The following is an 18,872-nucleotide window of genomic DNA, read 5'->3' as shown; positions in this document are numbered from 1 at the left end:
GTGTTGAAACTTTGAAAGGATATGAAAAAGTTGGAGAATGGGTAGGAAAGAATGGCTAAAATTATTTGAGGGTGTGAGGAGATGTTTTTCAATAGGAGGCCTGAAAGGCTCTGTGTGTTTCATTGACTGAATAAAGGTCTGAGGTGATTTTTTTTGTGCATGAGTCTGTTTCTGACAGAAAATACTCTATCCTAAAAGGAGAGAAAAGGGGAAGAGCCCATATCTGAAAGCTGAACCAGGTATCATTAAATGAGGTGTGAGTTTTGGTGAGAGTTTTTTGGGTTTGGTTTTTTTTATCTGGGAGGTGATTTTAGTCATTAGAGCAAATTATCAAGAAGGAAAAAAAGAGGTTTCTCTGCTTTTTGATGGCTCTAGAGTAAGACTTGCTGCTTTTCTCCACTATTGAATTTCTTAGGACTTATAGCTCTGTTTGATTAGAAATAGCTGGATAAAACACAATGGTTTGTTATAAGGTCAAATTGAGATCTAATGAGTCTTTCTGGCCTTCAGTTTGATGAAACTATAACTGCATATGAACACACTGATATTAAAAATCATTTTACCTGATTTCGAAAGGAAAAACCCTACCAGTGTTATTAGCTTCCTCGTGTGCGACAGTTGTTGCTCATACATTTTTAATGTTTTAATCTGGAAAGCTCATTGACATTTTGTTTTGAAACACACAGTGCCGCTCAGCAATGGAGTACATTTGTTCCCGTAGCTGCACCATCTGGGGCAGGGAGAGTGAGGGGGCTGCCCGGGCGCGCTCTGCTCCGTCCGGCTGCAGAGGCTTGGCAGGGTTTCTTCAGGTGCCTGAATTGCCTCACTGCCATCAACACGGTTTGTGCTGAACTAATGGTGAAGCTGTCTTGGGCTGCTCCAGCACAGCCGGGGCTCAGCTCTCTGCTCGCGAGTATCAGCAGTGACAGGCAAAGCTATGATAGAAGGAAGAGATTTATGATGCAAACCTGATTCCAGCATCAAGCTTTAAAGATTTAGAGGCTAAAGGAACAATTACAGTTAAGAAAAACATCAAGAAGTGTTTCCCATTAGGGAGCGGTGGATGAATTCACCACGGCTTGGCCCAGCTGTGTCTGCTGTCTCACCCATGCTGTTGGGCTCTGTTTCTGACATTAAAGCAGTCACCTCATGCCGAGTCTGTGCACAGGAGTGAGCATGTCCCCGTTCTTCAGCTGTTAACCACCCTGAACATAACTGCTCTTTGTCAAAAATCCCCAATTTGGGTACAAATCCTGCAGTGCTGTTGCTCCCAAAGCCTTGCCAGGCGGGGGTTGCTGCCTTCTTGCAGTCGAGCTCCCGCCACGTGCAGACCTAGCAAAGTTTTGGCTTAGATTGCCTCTGCTCCGACCTCAGTCTAGGGTATTCTTTATAGATTTCCCCTCATACTGTTACCATAATGATTTACCCATTTCTAGCAACTAAACCTCAAATGTATCCACATGTCACATAGCTGGCAACGACCTTAGGGACCTCAGTTACTACAATTATGGGCAGCAGTCACAACATGCTCCAAGGCCAGTGCCTCTAAGTGGGAAGGAGGGAGTGTTGCAGGGGAGCCTTTAAATTCCGAAGTGAAACTATAATTAGCTGTAATCGTACCCAGAGTAACTTCACTGCTATAATTCTCAGCAGGAAAACAATTACATTGCAGCAGTATAACCAGACAGACACGCTGTAAATACAAAACATTCTTTGGAAATATATGCTCCATATTCTAAATACATTTAGAATTAAGGCAAACAATTCTTTTCTAATTGGGATTCAAGGCAGACATGATGAGGGGTTTGGTTTTTTTTCCCCCTTCTGCTTCTACTTTTTTGTTTAGCAGACATATAAAGGCGCTGTGTTAGTTAATATGTCAACGGCACGCTCAGGCTATCGGAGGAATGGCAGTGGAGAACCGACCCTCGTGCTCAGTTTGTAACTCTCCCTGTTGCGGAGGGGAGAGCGAAGAGGGGGTTTTGAGTGGGTTTTTGTCACCGGAGAGGACAGCAGGACTCCTGAAGCACAAAGCCAGATCTACTGCTGGTGCTTAAGAGATGCAGCAGCTCTGCTGATCTCGAAGGCTACAGCTGATTCAATACCCTCAGTGTGCACTGGTCACTAGGGGGGAATAGAGGACTGCAGAGCGTGTGGGTCACTGACACACTCCTGCTGAAAACTGCAAATTCTTCAGGCTCTGTCTGCCTGAAATCCTGCTGCTTCTGTTACAGCAGAACCTGGAGAAGCAGCTGGATATAGAAGGGGAAGGACCCATGGCTTTCTTTTTTTTATACGTTTATTTGGTGGAGAAGACCCAGGGTTGATATTTGGGGCATGTTGCCTTTCCCCCATACATTCAGGATTTGGCAGATGGTCATTTTAAGTGGTGAGGTGTTGATTTCCCAGGGGTTGTTTTAAATTACTGGGCTTGAAATATGTTTCTGAACGGTGTTCAGAGAGCCTAGAACATAAGTAACTGCAATTTTTTAGGAGTTTCATTCATCTTTCGAGGGGTTTTATGCAGCACATGTCCCTAAGCTGCTCAAAGAAGGAAAATTTGGCCATTTGCTGCTGCCTAGTCCAGCCCCTCTTGGAGAAGGAGAACCAGCCAGGTTGGGAGAGTTTCTTAGTTTCTACCATCTCTCACCTAGTTCAACAGGAGAAGGAAATGGGGGGGGGGGGTGAAAAACAAAAAGCAAGGCTCCAAAGAAATACGTTTGAAAATCTACAGAGTTCTCTGGGAACAGAGGTATCTTATATATATATATGTTAAGATCATTCTCCTGCAATACATTCAATATGATGCTTTTATAAACCTACAGGAAGTTTTTCATTGTCTATTGAATGCTTTAGGTGTTTTTCTATGGGGGCAAGACACAAGTTTATGTGGTTAGATCAGTCAGGGTATGGCTTCATGCGTTGCAGTGCCTAATGTTGATTCTGGCCATGACCATTAAGGTTATTGTGAGCTGTTTTAGCATCCCCTGTAAGTGTTCATCCTATTTCCACCAGTGTTAGTGGACATTTTACCATTGTCTTTAAAAACAGTGACTATGTTGTAGAATTTAAGGACAGTAGGGTGAGCTGAGGTTAAGAAGGGTGAGCACCAGTATCCATCACAAATGCAGGTATTGCCCAAGGCCAGGATGATGCGTTTCTTCAAAGACAGAAATAACCAAAATTCACATTTTGGAGAAAAAAAGTAGTAAAAAAGGAGAGAGAGACAGAAAAGGAATAAAAGAGAGATCTTCCAGAGATCACAAAGGCAAACCTAGCAGCTGTTTACTGCAGCTCTCAAAAGTTTAGAAGCACAGCCCGTAACAATGAAATGCATGGCTTGGAGGGGAGAGGTAAATCAGGCTCCTAGCACAGACCAAAGGGTTGTTCTATAGATATGTTTGTCACTGCAAGTAATGGCTGTGAAGCAAACAAAGGGGAATACAGCTGATTTAACAGCTGCTGTACAACTACTAAGCTACTTCTGACTCCTATCTGGAAGCTTATATGAGGAACATGTGGTAGGTTTCTCTTTTCTATGCTAGCAGGTTATAAACCTGAGTTTCCCTTACATATGCCCCTTTCCATGCTTGTTCTTTCTTACTGTGTGTGAGTAGGGAAGACAGGTTCAGGATGGAGCTTTAGATTTACAATCATTGGATTTCCATTCATGTTTTCAGTGAAAACACTAGTTTCCATGTACCAGAGCTGGAGCTTGCAAGAGCACAATCACTCTGTGCATGTGTAAAGGTGCAGATATATGTGCACACACAGATACACATGCCACAAATATAAACGAGCATAATTCTGCTATACCTTTCTAGAGCTTCTGGTCTGAAGAGAACATGAATTTTCCTGGGTATTTGTCTTCTTTATGCTGTCTTGTGTCTTCTTTGAACTGATTTGATGTGCTTAGAGTAACAGGAAGACACAAACAACACATGGGGTATGGAGGGAAATAAGCAAGCGTCTTTACGTTTTGCCTATATATATACCATTGGCTTCACACAAAACATGACTCACTAGCAGCAGGTGTCCTGCTGTTATGTTAGGCAGATTAGTAACGATAGGGAGGGGGCTGCTCTCCCTATATGGCATCCCTGAGGGAAGCTAAAAATAGTTCAGAGACTTCCAGCAAAGTAAAAGTATTTGTGGGCTTTGAACGAAGTCTGCTTCTGAAGGTAAGAATCAGAGCTGATCTGTTTAATCCGTCATTCCTTTTTTTTTTGTGCTCTTTTTTTTTTTTTTTTTTTTTTTTCCTTCCTGTGGGAAGCTTGCCTTAGCAGTTGATTGGCAAACGTTATCTGGCACAAGACTGAGAGTTTGGAATTATAAACAGTTGCTTTCCGTGTTTGTGGAAACAGGGTGGGGATTGACCACTTAAAGGAAATCAGCGTAACAGAGAGAATTCGCAGCCAAGGCAGAGACAACAGAGGAATGTGTCTCATTTAGAAATAGTTGCCTTTTTTTTCCCTCTCTCTTTTTTTTCCTCTCTCTCGGTTGTTAGAGAATCTGAACAGCATATGAGCAATCACAGCATGTGACTCTGCTCCGAGTAGCAGGCAAGCTATTGCTGGTAGTTACACCCACCACGATACAAGTCCAGGAAGCAAAGTTGTCTGCAAAGTTATTGTAGCAGCAGAATATGAAAAGAGAGGAACTATTTGTATTTCCAAGATAGGTACAAATCAGGGTGCTACATGCGCTCTGTGGAAGTGTGGCTGAGGAGACTTCTTAGCCTTGCTGGTAAATGTCCATATATCTGGATACTCAGACACACTGAAAAGCAGATTATTGCCTGAAAGAAAAAATACTGTTTCAGAGGAAAACTATGGAAGGTAATTATATATGTATGTATGTGCGTGTATCCCCCTGCATCCACATCTGCATGTATGCAGGGAGATCACGAGTTGCTGGACTGCAGAAAAGCCCCACAAGCCTTGCACTGAGCCACCACCTACATGGCTCTGCGCAGCACAGAAATGGAGACATAAGGGCTGAGTCTCACTTCTGAAAAATGAGATACAGGGGCTGCTCGTTACACCAGAATAACCTCACAGGCTGTGATGGATTTCCTCTGATTTTTCGAGTGGCATCACTGCTATTGATAACAAGCAGCTTCTGCGTTGTGGAAATGGGACAAAAATCCGACAGCCCTGCACGGGGAATCTCTGAGGACAACAGTGCGTGTTGCACACCCACATGCGCACACGTGGGCACGCTCCCGGAGAGCTGCCGTCCCCTGCCTCCGAGCCCCGCTGGATAAGGATTTTCTGTGCGTGTCTCCTTCTCCGTCCTCGTTTAGCGCTGGTTTTGGCAAATGAGTTCCAGAGGGGCGAGCGCGCCCGGGGGCTGGGCTGCGGTGCTGCGGGGGTGGAGGTGCTGCCACTTTGATCATCGTGGGGCTCCCGCTGCCTGAGCTTCAGCAGTAGGTGTTGAGAGCCCAGGAGCGGCGTGCCTTGGATACCTGGGCTGTTCCTGGAATTAGTACTGATTCCCAGCTGGGCCAGTAACTCCCTGACTGGTGCGGGGAAAAGTGGAGACCAGCACATGGCAGAAACAATCCAATTTTAGCTCCCTGATGTTGGGCCAGCTTCTGCTAACATCAGCGTCAATGGCAAAACCAACGTTAATTTGAGTGGGAAAAGGACTGAACCCAAATTAATATACGCTGGCCTGTGTAATTATCTTTATTGGCTGATAGGGAAGGAAGACCTTATTCACTCAATGCATTTCTATGGCTGCCTGGCTGTGTTCCAGTGATGCACCAGCCTGTGAGCAGACGGGCTGGGAGAGGGGAATGGGAGTGCTGTATCACTTCATGAGGGGCTGTAATTCACTGTCATCCCCAAATGATTAAATCCTGCTTATTTCAAACCAGCAGGTAATGGAGCAAGACCCACAAATATGGTGGGGAGGATTTAGCTCCAGGTGCTTGTGGAAAAACTTTTCCTACTGAGTCCAAAGTTCAAAATCCTGATCCCTGTGAATGGCCACAGAGGAGAGCATGTAGGTTCTAGTCAGTGTTAAACACTGCATTTCTAGACTGGTAAAAAGAGTGAAAATTGAAGAAAATGGCTGTATGCTTAGAAGCACAAGAAGATGGGTCAGTTTTGCTAAGTGCTAGAGATGGGCATAAACTAAAGAGAAATCCTATTTGGCAACACAGAGAATCTGCTGGGGTTGGCGGTCTGAAACCTGCTCCATAATTGTTTTATTCTCCAGTAAACTAATGTATTGATTAGGGTAAGCAGAAAGGATCAGTCCCGTTGGAGCTCTGCAGGGCATTTTACCACACTGCTTAGTTCACATGGTCACAGTTGATATTCATGTGTTTTCCTCTGCTGAGCAAACTGGATATGACAGAAGACAATGTAATTTAGGGTTTTTTCCTCTTTCTGAAAATGAATTGCTACATGTGATTTCATATGCTCACACTTGCATATTTATGGGGAGTCCCAAAATCTAATTTCCATTGTGCCAGCTCCTGTTTAGCACAGACTTAATTTTGCAACTTTTAAATAAATTCTCTTGACAAAATAATATTATGGCATATTGAAACACAGCAGACATTTTAATAGAAGCATGCTGAATACATTCTTCCTGAAAGCACACACCGAAGTTTTCTTTGTGATAGCTAAATGACCAGTTAAAGCAACGTAGGCCCAAGTTGGCATAGAAATGTAGAGTTGTTCCTGACCCTTGCATGGGGTCTCTAATGCTCTTGAGCCTCCCTATTTGCTATGAGGGTGCACAAATGATTTGCAACTGAGAGGACTCTGTAGCTGGTTTACTCCTCTTAATTCATGACAAGGACATCAAGATGCAAACCATGCCAGGCAAGCTCATAGGAAGGAGGCCACCACCGTGGTTGCTGTCAGTAATCTTCCTGCAAAGAGTATAGCGATTCTTTGGGCTAGTCTCCTTTAGCTGGTCATCTGCTTTGCATTCCCTGGTGGTACTTCGGTTTGGATCTCCCGTTTGTTTGTCATTTCAGTCTCCCACTTTATTATTTCCAGAGCCAAGTGAACTGCTGCCAATGCCAATGCAATGAGATTGCATTGTGAGCTTTGTGACATGGTATACTTTTTTTTTTTTTTTTTTATCTTGAAGCCTCAGCTCCTGGAATTGGTTGATTACGTTAGAATCCCAGCATTCATTAGGGAAAAAAAAGAGTGGATCTCTGCTCCTCACAAACTAAGGAAAAACCTTGTAAAAAAAAGGATCCCTACAGACTTAGTAATCACAAGCCAAATAAAAAGAGGCTTTTTTTTTTTTTTCCCCCAACATCAGACTGTTTTACAGACAATCATCCTATTTCTGAGTCTCTCACTCACAGTTTTTGAGTGCTGGGTGCTGGCAAACCTGAGCAGCAGCTGTTCATTTCTAAAGGCAGGGAAAATAAGTAGAGTCATCTCTAAAAGGAAAAGTTACTTTATCTTTGCCCGCGCTGCCTTTTCCTCTGCTCCTGCATCACAGTCCTGCCCGTGGTCAGTACAGCACTGGGAACCCATTGCACCAGCACGAAGAACAGCTCACATCCCAGTACATCCCAGTGAGAAATGGGACGACAAGAGTTTGCATTAACCAGAACAGTGATTCCCTTGAGGTCAGGAGCAGCAGCTGCTGCTGTCACTGACCCCATAACTTTAAATAATCTTAGCTATGGCCGTGCGGCATTTGCGTGTTCATGGCACATCTGAAATGTGATTAGGGCTTGCCCAGTTCTGGGGTGGAGACTGTCACTCTTTCCCCAGCTTGGGGATATATTTGGGATGCAATTATTAGTGCTGGGAAGGGTCCATCATTTATATTTCAGTTTGCCTAGTATACTCTTTTCCTACTTTTATTTTTCTGTGGGAAAAGAGATGATACTTAAGACAGATTTAAACAAAATATGTTGGTTGGTCTGGATTTTTCATCACTCTGGGCTGGGGCCTTAGGGAAACATATTTGCTTTTATTGCTTTTTTCCAGTAACTGAATGGAATTAGCATTCCCTGCCATTGCTGGCCAACTGGATCCAGTGCACAGTGCAAATCAGTGCAAACGAAGGACAGCAACTGACATGAATTTGCAGCAGAAAAGTATTAAAAATTAAAAGAATAACAAAAAGAAAATGAAGAGCCATAGGTCAGATTTGTTGCTGGCCTGACTTAATGAAATTTATGGTGCTTGATACTTCCCAGTTTTGCTGATGTGCTTTTATTTTCTTTTGGTCTGTCAAATTTCTTCACTTCTTTCACCTTGTTTTTGTAGTGGAGATGAGATGAACACAGCAATTTTCCATATAACCTACAACATGTAGAAGGGGGGTGTGTGTAGGGCAGGACCTTTCCATGCACTGTTCAAAAGCACTCACTGTCGTTTGCAAGGTTTTAGATGAGCAAGAAAACAACCTCACTAGGCCTTCAAACTGGGTGATATCAAGATGGAAAAAAGAAACTTCATCCTAGTTAATCAGGTTTTTTTATACTTAATTTAAGTTTGTCTGGTGCTGTTTTAGTGACAGTGAGGTTCAGTGGCACAGTAGCAACTCAGTGAGTCACAAAGTAAAAGACCCCAACCAACTCTTGATAAACTTTTGTAAGAATTAAATTTCTATTCTGCCAATGATTAACTTTATAGTCTAGTAGTAACTACTCAATCAAATTGACAGAAGCAGTCCCTCTGATTTGTGTATCCATACTCCTGTTTAAGTTGTTCCAGGGTTTATCAGTAATTATTCCTCTTCCCCAGAAAAGAAAAACCCCAAGTCCTTAGCCTGGAGAGAGGGGAGGAGATCTGAAACAGGATAACATCTTCACCTTAGTTTTTGTTTTTCAGCTGTACCTTCTGATTAATGTCATTTAGTTGGGTACTGCTTTTACAGACCTCTGATGAACCAAAACCTGGCACTTTATTGGAATTTTAAGGGAAGCGAGGGGCCTGGACTCACAGAGAGGAGGGAAGAGCAGCAAGCAGGCATGTGGTGGACAAGTTCTCCATGAATACAAGAATAACTTGTCCTGGCAACCAGCAGTCAGTAGCTACTGAGTTTATTGCAAACTCTTTCAATTTCCTACCCTGATCCTTAGCTCCAGAATAAAACATGGCAGGAAAGCATTCATTGCCATCTGGTAAAACAAAAGCATTTGCATATAATGGCAAAACAAGCAACTTTTTAAGGTAGAAAAAACCATTTTCACTGATCCCATCTCCAACACATGAAACTCAAAGGGGAAATGAGCCCTGTTGCTACTGAAGCCTTTGTACCACACGCTGGGAGGCTGAGGGCCTGCTGCCCTGGTGATGCTTTGCAGGTTGGCCACTCGGGGACCAGCTAGACCTAAGAGCTGGGATGTTGAGGGTATTCCAGGGCAGCCAGAAGCAGGGTGGTCTGCCTGGGATTAAATGAACAATAAACCTTGCTTCCCTGACTTTTGCTGGATCCTTTGGAAACACTGCACTGGCTTATCTTAACCCTCCCAAGGGCAGCAGGGAAGGATGGCCCTGAAAGTGCCCTCCTGTGCCAGCCATGCCTGTGTTGGGTCCAGTCAGGTCCTGGGGGGGGGATATGTGGGGGTGTATGCTGCACATGGTGGCTGCTGCAGCCTGTTCCACCCCAGGCCACCCACTTCCAGCCCCTGGCCATCGGTCAATATGCTGGAGGGAAGGGATGTCATCCAGAGGGACCTGGACAGTCCTGAGAGGTGGATCAGTGCAAACCTCATGAAGTTCAACAAGGCCAAGTGCAAGGTCCTGCACGTGGGTCAGGGCAATCCCAAGCACAAATACAGGCTGGGCGATGAGTGGATTGAGAGCAGCCCTGTGGAGAAGGACTTGGGGGTATTAGTGGATGGGAAACTGACTATGAGCCAGCAATGTGTGCTCGCAGCCCAGAAAGCCAACTGTGTCCTGGGCTGCATCAAGACAAGTGTGGCCAGCAGGTCGAGGGAGGGGATTCTCCCCTCTGGTCCGCTCTTGTGAGACCCGCCCCCCTGCAGTGCTGTGTCCAGCTCTGGGGCCCCCAACATCAGAAGGACATGGACCTGCTCGAGCGGGTCCAGAGGAAGCCGTGAAGATGATCAGGGGCTGGAGCACCTCCCCTGTGAGGGCAGGCTGAGAGAGTTGGGGGTGTTCAGCCTGGAGAAGAGAAGGCTCCAGGGAGACCTTAGAGCAGCCTTCCAGTACTTAAAGGGGCTACAGGAAAGATGAGGAGGGATTCTATCAGGGAGTGTAGGGATAGGATGAGGGGTAATGCTTTTAAACTGAAAGAGGGTAGATTGAGATTAGATATAAGGAAGAAGTTGTTGACTGTGAGGGTGGTGAGATGCTGGCACAGGCTGCCCAGAGAAGCTGTGGCTGCCCCCTCACTGGAAGGGTTCAAGGCCAGGTTGGAGGGGGCTTTGGGCAACCTGGGCTAGTGGAAGGTGTCCCTGCCCATGACAGGGGGGTTGGAACTATGTTTAATGTCCCTTCCAACCAAAACCATTCCATGATGCTATCTCCTTGGAGAGAGGCTGCTTGGCTGCTGGCCAGTCTCCTTCACTAAAAGGCTTTGGTAGGGAGAGGGTTGGGGAAAAGGAGGAGAAGACAAAAAATTTTTAAAAAGAGGAAGGGAGAAGAAATGTGGGGGGAAATGGGGGAGATGGTGGGGAAAAGAGGGGCAGGAAAAAGAGGGATGGGAAAATGGGAGAGACAAGAACGGCGAGAAGGGGAGAAATGAGGAAACGGGAGAAAAGTGGTGTGAAAAGGGGGAAAAAGGAGAAAAGTGGGGTGAAAGGAAAAAATAAATAAAAGGGGGGGAAAAAGGAAGAGAGAAAAAAAAGGCATTTGAGGAGAGCAGAGGCGCTCCCGCCGTGTGGTGCCGGTGCGGTGGGTGCGGCGCCCCGCGGCGGGGCCGGGCGGCCGGTACCGGCGGAGGCGCGGGCGGGGCGGGCACAGCCGGGTCCGGGCCCGCCCCCCCCCCCGCCTTCTCCCCCCCACCCCCCCCGCCGGGGCCGGGGCGCCGCGGCCGCGTGTCGGAGGCGGCGCGGCTCTGCGCCGCGGCGTGAGGCAGCGCCGCGCCCCCGCTGCCGGAGGAGCCGCTCCGCCGCCGGCCCCGCGCTCCCGCCCCCGGCCGCGGCGGCCCCGCCGGTATGATCTCCTGAGGGGCCGAGCCCGCCTCGCCCCGAGCCCGCCCCGCCGCCCAGGTGAGTGCCGCGACGGGCCGAGGGCGGCGGGGGGTGCCCGGCCGGCTCCTGCCCTGCCCAGCCCCGCTCTCGGACCGGGCGGAGTTGCGGGGTCTGGACGGAGCTGCCCTTCGCGGGGACCCGCGGCCGTTCGGGACCCCCCCCCGCCACCAGCCCAACCGCGGCCGCCCCGGCTACGGTTGGCGATGCGCCCCCCCCCTCCCGCGCATCGCTCCCTCGCAGCGCGGTGGCTCCGTGTTTGCGTTCCCGGAGGGAAAAGTGGCAGCTGGCCGCGGGAGGATGCTGCGCGGCTCCCCGGGAGGCTCGGCCGGGCTCTGCGGGGGGATGTGGGGGGTCTTGGCGGGGCGTGGGGCGGTGGCGAGGCTCCCGTGGCCGCCCGGTCGCAGCCGTGGGGAAGGGACTTTTAGAAGTGACCCGCCGGGGCTCGGGGTGGGCGGCAGGACGGAGCTGCCGGGCTGAATGTTAAACGGGTGCTGCGGGGGGGGGGGGGGGGGGGGGCATTCAGCACCTCGGGAGCAGCAGGTGAAAACGGGCGGAAATCTGGCCGAATCGGAAAAAAAGCTGCGGGGAGCGCCCGGCTGGGTGAGGGATGCGCCTGGGTGGGTACCGGAGCGGGGCGGGGGGCGACCAACAGGTGCGGCGGCTCCGGGGCCGGGGGAGGCGGCTCCGGCCCCGGGTGGCTCCCGCCGAGGCGCTGCCGTGGGTCGGTGCCGCGGGCGGGTCGTGGGCGGCCGCGCGGGACCGCGCCGAGCGGAGCCCCGGCTGCGGAGCGGGGCGGGCGCCTCGCTGGGGGAGCGCTGCGAGCCGCAAACTTCGGGTTTGAGATGCTGTTACACGAGAGGCCAGAGCTGAAGGGTTTCCTGCATTTTTTTTTTTTTTTTTTTTTTCCCTGTTGGGAAAATGTATCCAGTAAGAAAAACTTTGTAAGAAAACTAATGGATTTTCAATGAGAAGTGCCTTTCCCGAAGTATTACAGAATTTCACGGGCTTGTTGGTTGTATTGACAATGCACTTAATTTTCTGATGGTCTTCTCGGGGAGTAGCTAATACTGCATTTTGGTCTGCGGCATTAAGAGTGTTCATTGAAGTGTCTTTGCTTTAGCATTTATGAATTTCAGGTATAATATGTAAAAGGCAAAAAAAAAAAAAAAAGTCAGATAGAAATATGTAGCAGACTGTGAAAGGGTACAAAGCCCATGTATCCAAGTTCTTCCTGTCAAGTCAACTTTTAATACAGGCTCTCCCTGGACAGCAATTCACATTTTTCAAGGGGAGAAAGGATGGGTGAAATGGAATTGTCCAAATTAAGTCAAAATGAATTGCTTAATATTCAGAGGGGTTGATAAATGAACCATTAAATCAACACTTGCATAGTGCCTCATTGAAAAGAAAAATGAACAACTCTCAGTTGTGTGCTGGGCAGAATAGGTCAGCCAGTGACGTTACCACGTTAGTGTGCTGAACTGAGTCCTCCTCCTGCGAACAGATGTATCTGCACTGTGACATTACATAGGCACGGGAACGAGCTCTCGTGCCCTGTGCTATGAGTAGCAGCATCTGCTATAAATGATCATAATCGTCCCAGCTTCATCTCAAAGGAGAGAAATCTTGGTTATGTTTCATTTGGCATAAATTAACATAATTCCATTGACTTTTCATGTTGATGTATATCTGTTGAGAATCCACTTTTGTATTTCAAACTATTTTTATTTCCCCCTCGAGCAAGAGCTATATGCCAGTTTGAGGAAAAAATTATACTGATAATATAAATAAGAGTCATCATCTTGAAACAAGGCAGACAAGACTTCTTGTAGTAAAAGCTCTTTTGAGAGCATCACCTCTCAGTAATACAGGGCGTGAACTTTGCTTCTAAGCCCTTTGATTAGCATAGGTACAGCTGTTGCAGTATTCTAGGTGCCACTGAAAAATTACCTTTGTCTTTGCCCCTTGAAGTCCTTGAAATTCTTGAGTTGGAGCGCACTGAGGATGTTGACTCTATCCTTACAGTGCCTTCTGGAAACTTCTAACACTTTGAAGAATCATGGATTGTATGCCCCTGATGTTTTTCGTTTGCACCTCTCTGCATTTGCAGGTAACTTAGAATAGCTAATTTTGCTTAAAGCTTTTAAAACTTAAGAAGTGACAGCTCTTTTGTTTTGTACATTCAAATTGAGTATTAAAAAGAGGATATTATGGAGAGACTTTTTTTTTAAAAAAAAAAAAAAAGCTGAGAGAAACAGATTATCCAGGCTCCAGCTGAGGGTGGGATTGTAAATTGACTCATGATTTGAGCAAGCTCCTTGCCTACATTTTGTTTGGCCAAGAGAGAGGGTCTGTATGCAAACCTTCAGACAGGCAGGGCCGTTTATTCAGGTATTCACAGTTATATAGAAGTGTGTTATATAATGTGGTCTGTTGCTCATTATTTAAGGTGACATGTGTGGACACAATACATGTGCACGGATCCTCAAGGTGATGGCTTATTAGGTGGGTGGGTGCAATAGAAGTTGCTTGAATGCATACGGAACTTTATATCGTCTGTGATGAAGCAGATGGACAAGTAGGTGTGTTTCCCTCACGGGAGAGGAGGTTCTGGATCTGGAAATGCCTTTAGATAGTGTCTGGTGGTCATGCGCGTTTTTTCAAATGTTTTGCTGTTCTTAAGGGCCAGGGTAGCTGCAGGTATTTTTGTGCACCAGCAATGTCTGTTTAGACTAGTCTTCGCTTGCTTCTAATCGTCCTTAAGAATAAAAGAAGTAAAGTTTTTCTGAAAACCTAGTATGCCTTGTAAGGTTATCCTGCTGCTTCTGTTTCCTTGCTTGCTATTTTTATTTGAAATCATAATGCATTTCTTTAGTTCTTTTGATAAAGACTTGAGTTCAAGCTTGCTGGGAAGTGGTCACTCTATGCTGAGAAAGTGCTGGCATCTTATTGACTTATTTTGGGAATACTGGAGAAAAATATAAAAGATTCACTTGCATTGATTAAAACCTCCAGGGCAATCTTCTAACACTGCAGTTCTCTAGGTGAAAAATTAACTTTCTCCGTTGTCTACTCCTGTTTTTATTTCATTTGTGAGAATCCCAGGCTCTGTTATCAGTTTACGTTGAGTCCCTTAGGTGTGCTTGCAGGGGAGAGTATCTTGGTCTAAAAGCTGACACAGTCACCCCCGGAGTCCATTTGTCTCTGGCCACCAGCAGATACGCCTCAATTCTGTCGGCTCCCAGAACAGTAACGGAGGCAGGATCTGCACCAGCCCGCGGTTCCTCGCCCGGGAAATGTTTCCTGAGTGATTGTCAGAAAAATAACTAACAGCTACCTTGACATTTTTCCAGAGATTTTGGTGAGATAGCACTTTAGGTGTAGCTTAATGACAAACTTTGATTTATGAGGCAACTGAAAATGTTTGAATTTTTGGATGTGGAGTGAAAGCATAGGAGCTTTCTGCATTTCTACTGCAGCTTTCCAGCTAACAGCTTGTGTCTCATTGATTTTAATAAGAGATTTTTGCTGAATATGCCTGGAGTAGTTTGAAATCATACTGTTAACTTTTTTGGGACAGTAGGTTACTAAACACAGTAAAGAACTTTGCAGTGTCTCTTTAAATAACCTTGAAAAATCTTATATCTTAACTACTTTTTATGCTCCCCCTCCTCCTTGGGTTTAAGATGGATCCTATGGGAAAGCTGGTATTTTTTTTCAGTTTGGGGCTAAATATTGAAAAGAAACAAAAGGGTGTTTTTCCCAGCCCACTGATCAAAGGCTGGTATGACTGGTGTATCTGTGCATTTTCCCTGTGAATTCTGTGCTTTCTTCCTCTCTGCCTCTATCAGCTGCGTTCAGTAATAGCTCACCTGGATGTGGCTTGTATCTGACTCATTTTGAAATGATTCAAAAGGATCCTATTGACATATTTTTAGCTGCTGTTCTGTTGAATTTGAGTAGAGGCAGTGAAAATGGATGTGTTGTTGGGTGGTTTTAGGGTTGTCTTTTTTTTGCAGAATCACAGAATCATCTAGGTTGGAAAAGACCTTGAAGCCTTTGAAAAGAAGGGGAATCTTACTTTTCACTGAAGATGGGTGCTCCTCTGCTTAGCAAGGGACGATACTGGTTCCTCATGGAGGTGAAAACTTTGTAAAATCTCAGCATTGCCACTCAGTTTAGCCAGAGAACCTGATATGGACACTGGGGTTTTATTATTTTTATTTTTGAATTTCACGATGGTTTTAGGAATCCAGTGCTGCACAGAAAGCTCCCCGAATCTTATGAATTGTAAAGTGGTAAGCTGGTAGTATTGGGTTATGGTAATATTCGTATTATTGCCCCTTTCTGCCCCAAGGGTTTGTCAGGTTGGGTGTTGGAGAGCTACCATGAATGCAGAAGAGCAGTGCTGGGACCACATCCAGGGAGATGTTGTCCACTGCTGGGATAAGCCAAGGTCTGCTAGGATCACCCCAGCACCTCAAAAGTTGGTATGGTGGTTTTAGTCATTCCTTGTATGGAAGGCACATGAGCAATGACAGGCTCATTTCTTTGGAAATGTGGCAGCCAGGGCTAACCGTTTAGTTAAAATCTTTCCTGCCCTCTCTGGAGGTTTGCTTGGTCTATAGGTGTCTTTGGCCACCAGCTCATGTACTGGTTTCGACACACGAGCAGGTGCTTGCACCAGCCTAGTTACTGCTCTGCAGACCTGCACGCAGCCCCCAGTTAAGCCGTGGGGGTTGGCAGCTATGGCCTGGCTTGGGGCTTATCTCTGCGGGTGAGGTGGGAGCACGGGGCTGAGCAGATCTCCATGGCTGTTTTTCCTTTTTTGCTGGTGTTAGCCTCAGACATAAAGTTTGTTCCCTTGCAATACTGACACGACTGAAGGACCTCTGCTGCAAGGCAGCTCCGTTATTCTCTGTAGTGCTTGGATTGCTCAGCAGAGGGAGAACAGACCGTATTGCACGAGGCACCCAAAACCATCGCTCTGACTGACGGTGGGGAAAGAGTCCCAAAGCCTCCCTCCCTGTTTGAATTTTTTTTGGTCTTCCCTTGTTTTAAAGCTCAGAGCTAAGCTGTGATTCCCCCCCCCCCCCCCTCCCCCCGCCCCTTGATCAAAAGTAGCTGCCTCAATCTGTAGGTTAATGGACTATTTCAGATGGCAGAGTAGGTGGCTGTGATGGAAAAGATGTGTCCAAATCCAAGAAACAGCACGCCTGAAAAATCTCGTAAATCCAAGTGCTCCCTAAATATTAAGGAGCCTTTCTGAATATTTAGAAAGAAATGTTGGAGTTGGCCCTTAGTGACTGAAGATTTACAGCACATCTAGAGATAAAACAAAGAAACCAAAACCAAACCCTTTGAATTAGTTGAAATTCAAGCAGCAAGTAATCCACATGACTCATCTCCAAGCCAGATCTTTAAGTGTCGTAAATCAGTGTGGCTCCATTGACTTCCCCGGCACTCTGCCAGTTGTGCCACTAGCTGGAGGGCTGGCTTGCTATTTTTTTGAGGGGAAAGTTTGAGCAAAAGATTGTCACTGACGTTTTTTTTTTCATTTGATATTTTTTGATGATGAGAAAAGTATTTGGTTAAAGAGTAAAATTTGTGCTCAGGCAAATAGACAGTATGGTTCAGTAGAGATTTGCTCCCCTGTAGCATTCTGTGTGGAAACCCAGGAGAATTAGACATTTGTTTTTTGTTAGGGATGTCAGTTTAATGTGATCAGAAAACAGCTGTTAAAATGCTGCCAGATAAAAGCAAGATAAGCACGAAGGGGAAAAAAAAAGGGAAGTTCCTGCAATTGGATTGAATAAGGCAGTGTTGTGGAGACCCGGCTCCTACCCCATCTGCCACCGGCTCAGTGGGTGACATGGTCAGCTTCATGGCTGTGTTCTTCAGAGTAGCGAGTGTTAGTGCTCTTACACCGCTTAAATCAATGAGGTGCCATTTACTGAGGCTTTTAGTAGGTAGAGCAGATGAAGCTACTCGGTCTGGTAATGTGATGAGTTTCAGTGGAGTGGAGCTCCAAACGCTCTCCTCTGCTTGATCAAAGGGCATCACCTGACTCTGCACTGGGCGTTTTCTAAATAAATGGAAGTGTTCTTTTAAAGCATGAACTGAGAGTCTGCTGAGGATGACGATAGGGTCTTAACCCTCTTTTAGACAGGGAAATGTGCCCAACTGGCAAATGTGGAATGTGCTACTCAGAAAGCAAAAAGAGCATCATTTGGAGGTGACTGTGAGCCAGAGAGGGTAGTCGGCCTCCCAGGGACAGCTCTCCCGTCTTCTGTGCTGGCTTGTAAAAACAAATTCAAACCAGAGCCAGCCCTGAGTTTACTTTCAAATTCTTATTTTCCCTGCAAACCGGTAATGAAGGGTCTGTGTTTCCATTCCTGTTAGAGACCAATGTCCACCCTTGCTTCCAGCCCGGCTCTGCTGGGTCCTTCCCCGTGCACAAACTGCCTGTATTGCCTCCATGTATCAGCTGTGCTCTGCTGGGAGCAGGCTATGGGGGTGATTGCATCCAGCTGATGCTATTAACAGCAGGAGAAACACCTCTCTCCTGAGGAGAGTTCATCTCTGCTGGATAATGAGCTCTGTTTCACTCAGGACTGAATTGCTGCTGTATGGATCACAGCAAAGCACAAATGAGGATGCAGCACTGGGCACTTCCTACAGCCTCTCTTATACATAGCAAATAGCTAATTAAATGAGAGCTGGTTTGAGCTATTGGACTGCTGCTAGCCTGACTTCTTATAGAAGAATCTTGTGCAGCTTGTCGTGCTCCAGTAACTTTTTGAAGTCTTTCGAAACTGCGTTGCAGCAACCCCTGGCTTTTATTCTGACTTTTAGACTGTTGCAAGTGTGAGATCTGAAGAGCAGAGTTGGGGAGTGAAGCTTGAGCTATACTGAGAGTTGTGTAAGTATGTGTATGAAATGCATAGCCATGGCATGGGGTATGAGACTCTTTCCACAACTTAAATAACCTGTAAATCTCTCTGTTTATATATATATATATGTGAATTACAAAATTGTTTATACAGAAAGCATAAACTTTTTTTGGAGTGTCAGCATGGGCAGCCTTGCTCTTCTTGCAACTTTTTTTATGGATATAAATGGGATGTAAATGGATTTTCTACCTTATACTATCTGTCTGAAGGAGGATAAAATTCACTGTTGTTACTGTCACGCTCGGGTAAAACATTAACCCTGAATTTTAGCAGTGTTGCATTATCAAGTTTACAGATATTCCAACTTTCAAATTTCATCTTTTAGTATACACGACTTCTCAAAGTGAATCCAAAATAAACTTTGCAGCAAGAATTTACCTTATTTAACCCGACTACTTTTAATTTTGTTTCAGTAAGCAGTTTTCTGCTTACACATTGGTCCTGAATAGCTGAATTATTTTGCAGTTTTGTTCACAGAGCTTGCACTAGCATTTTGTAGAAAATCGTTAGCTATATTACTGTTTCAGTATAGGCACTGGGAAATCCACTTTTATCTGTTCCTGCTTAACAGTGTGCTACAAAAGGCTTGCCTTGCATGTACTGAAACATGATTAATTTTGGGGGGGGGGGGGGTAACGATGAAACCGCAGCGCTTTGATGATAGGTTGATTATTTTACGCTCTGCCAGAAATGGATACTTAAAAGGAGATATTAGATCTGAATGAGATATTCAAGAGCCAAGTTACAGGTTTGAGTTAGCTAAT

General features: G+C 46.0%; 1 protein-coding gene across 2 annotated transcripts in view; it reads left to right on the top strand.

Moving 5' to 3' along the window:
• Positions 1 to 18,872, top strand: part of SGCD (sarcoglycan delta) — a 399,661-nt gene that overhangs the window by 50,092 nt on the left and 330,697 nt on the right. The window contains exon 1 of one of the 2 annotated variants that reach the window (XM_074883678.1): positions 11,153 to 11,173. The exons of the other annotated variant lie outside the window; for it this stretch is intronic. The gene's annotated coding sequence lies outside the window, so the exon portion shown is untranslated. Of the gene's footprint in view, positions 1 to 11,152; positions 11,174 to 18,872 lie in introns of those variants that run through there. 2 annotated transcript variants of the gene reach the window in all.

The sequence above is a fragment of the Strix uralensis genome, chromosome 14 (assembly GCF_047716275.1).
Source record: "Strix uralensis isolate ZFMK-TIS-50842 chromosome 14, bStrUra1, whole genome shotgun sequence".
NCBI lineage: Eukaryota > Metazoa > Chordata > Aves > Strigiformes > Strigidae > Strix > Strix uralensis.
Note: the sequence above shows the minus strand (reverse complement) of the source record. Positions and strands in the feature narration are given on the sequence as shown.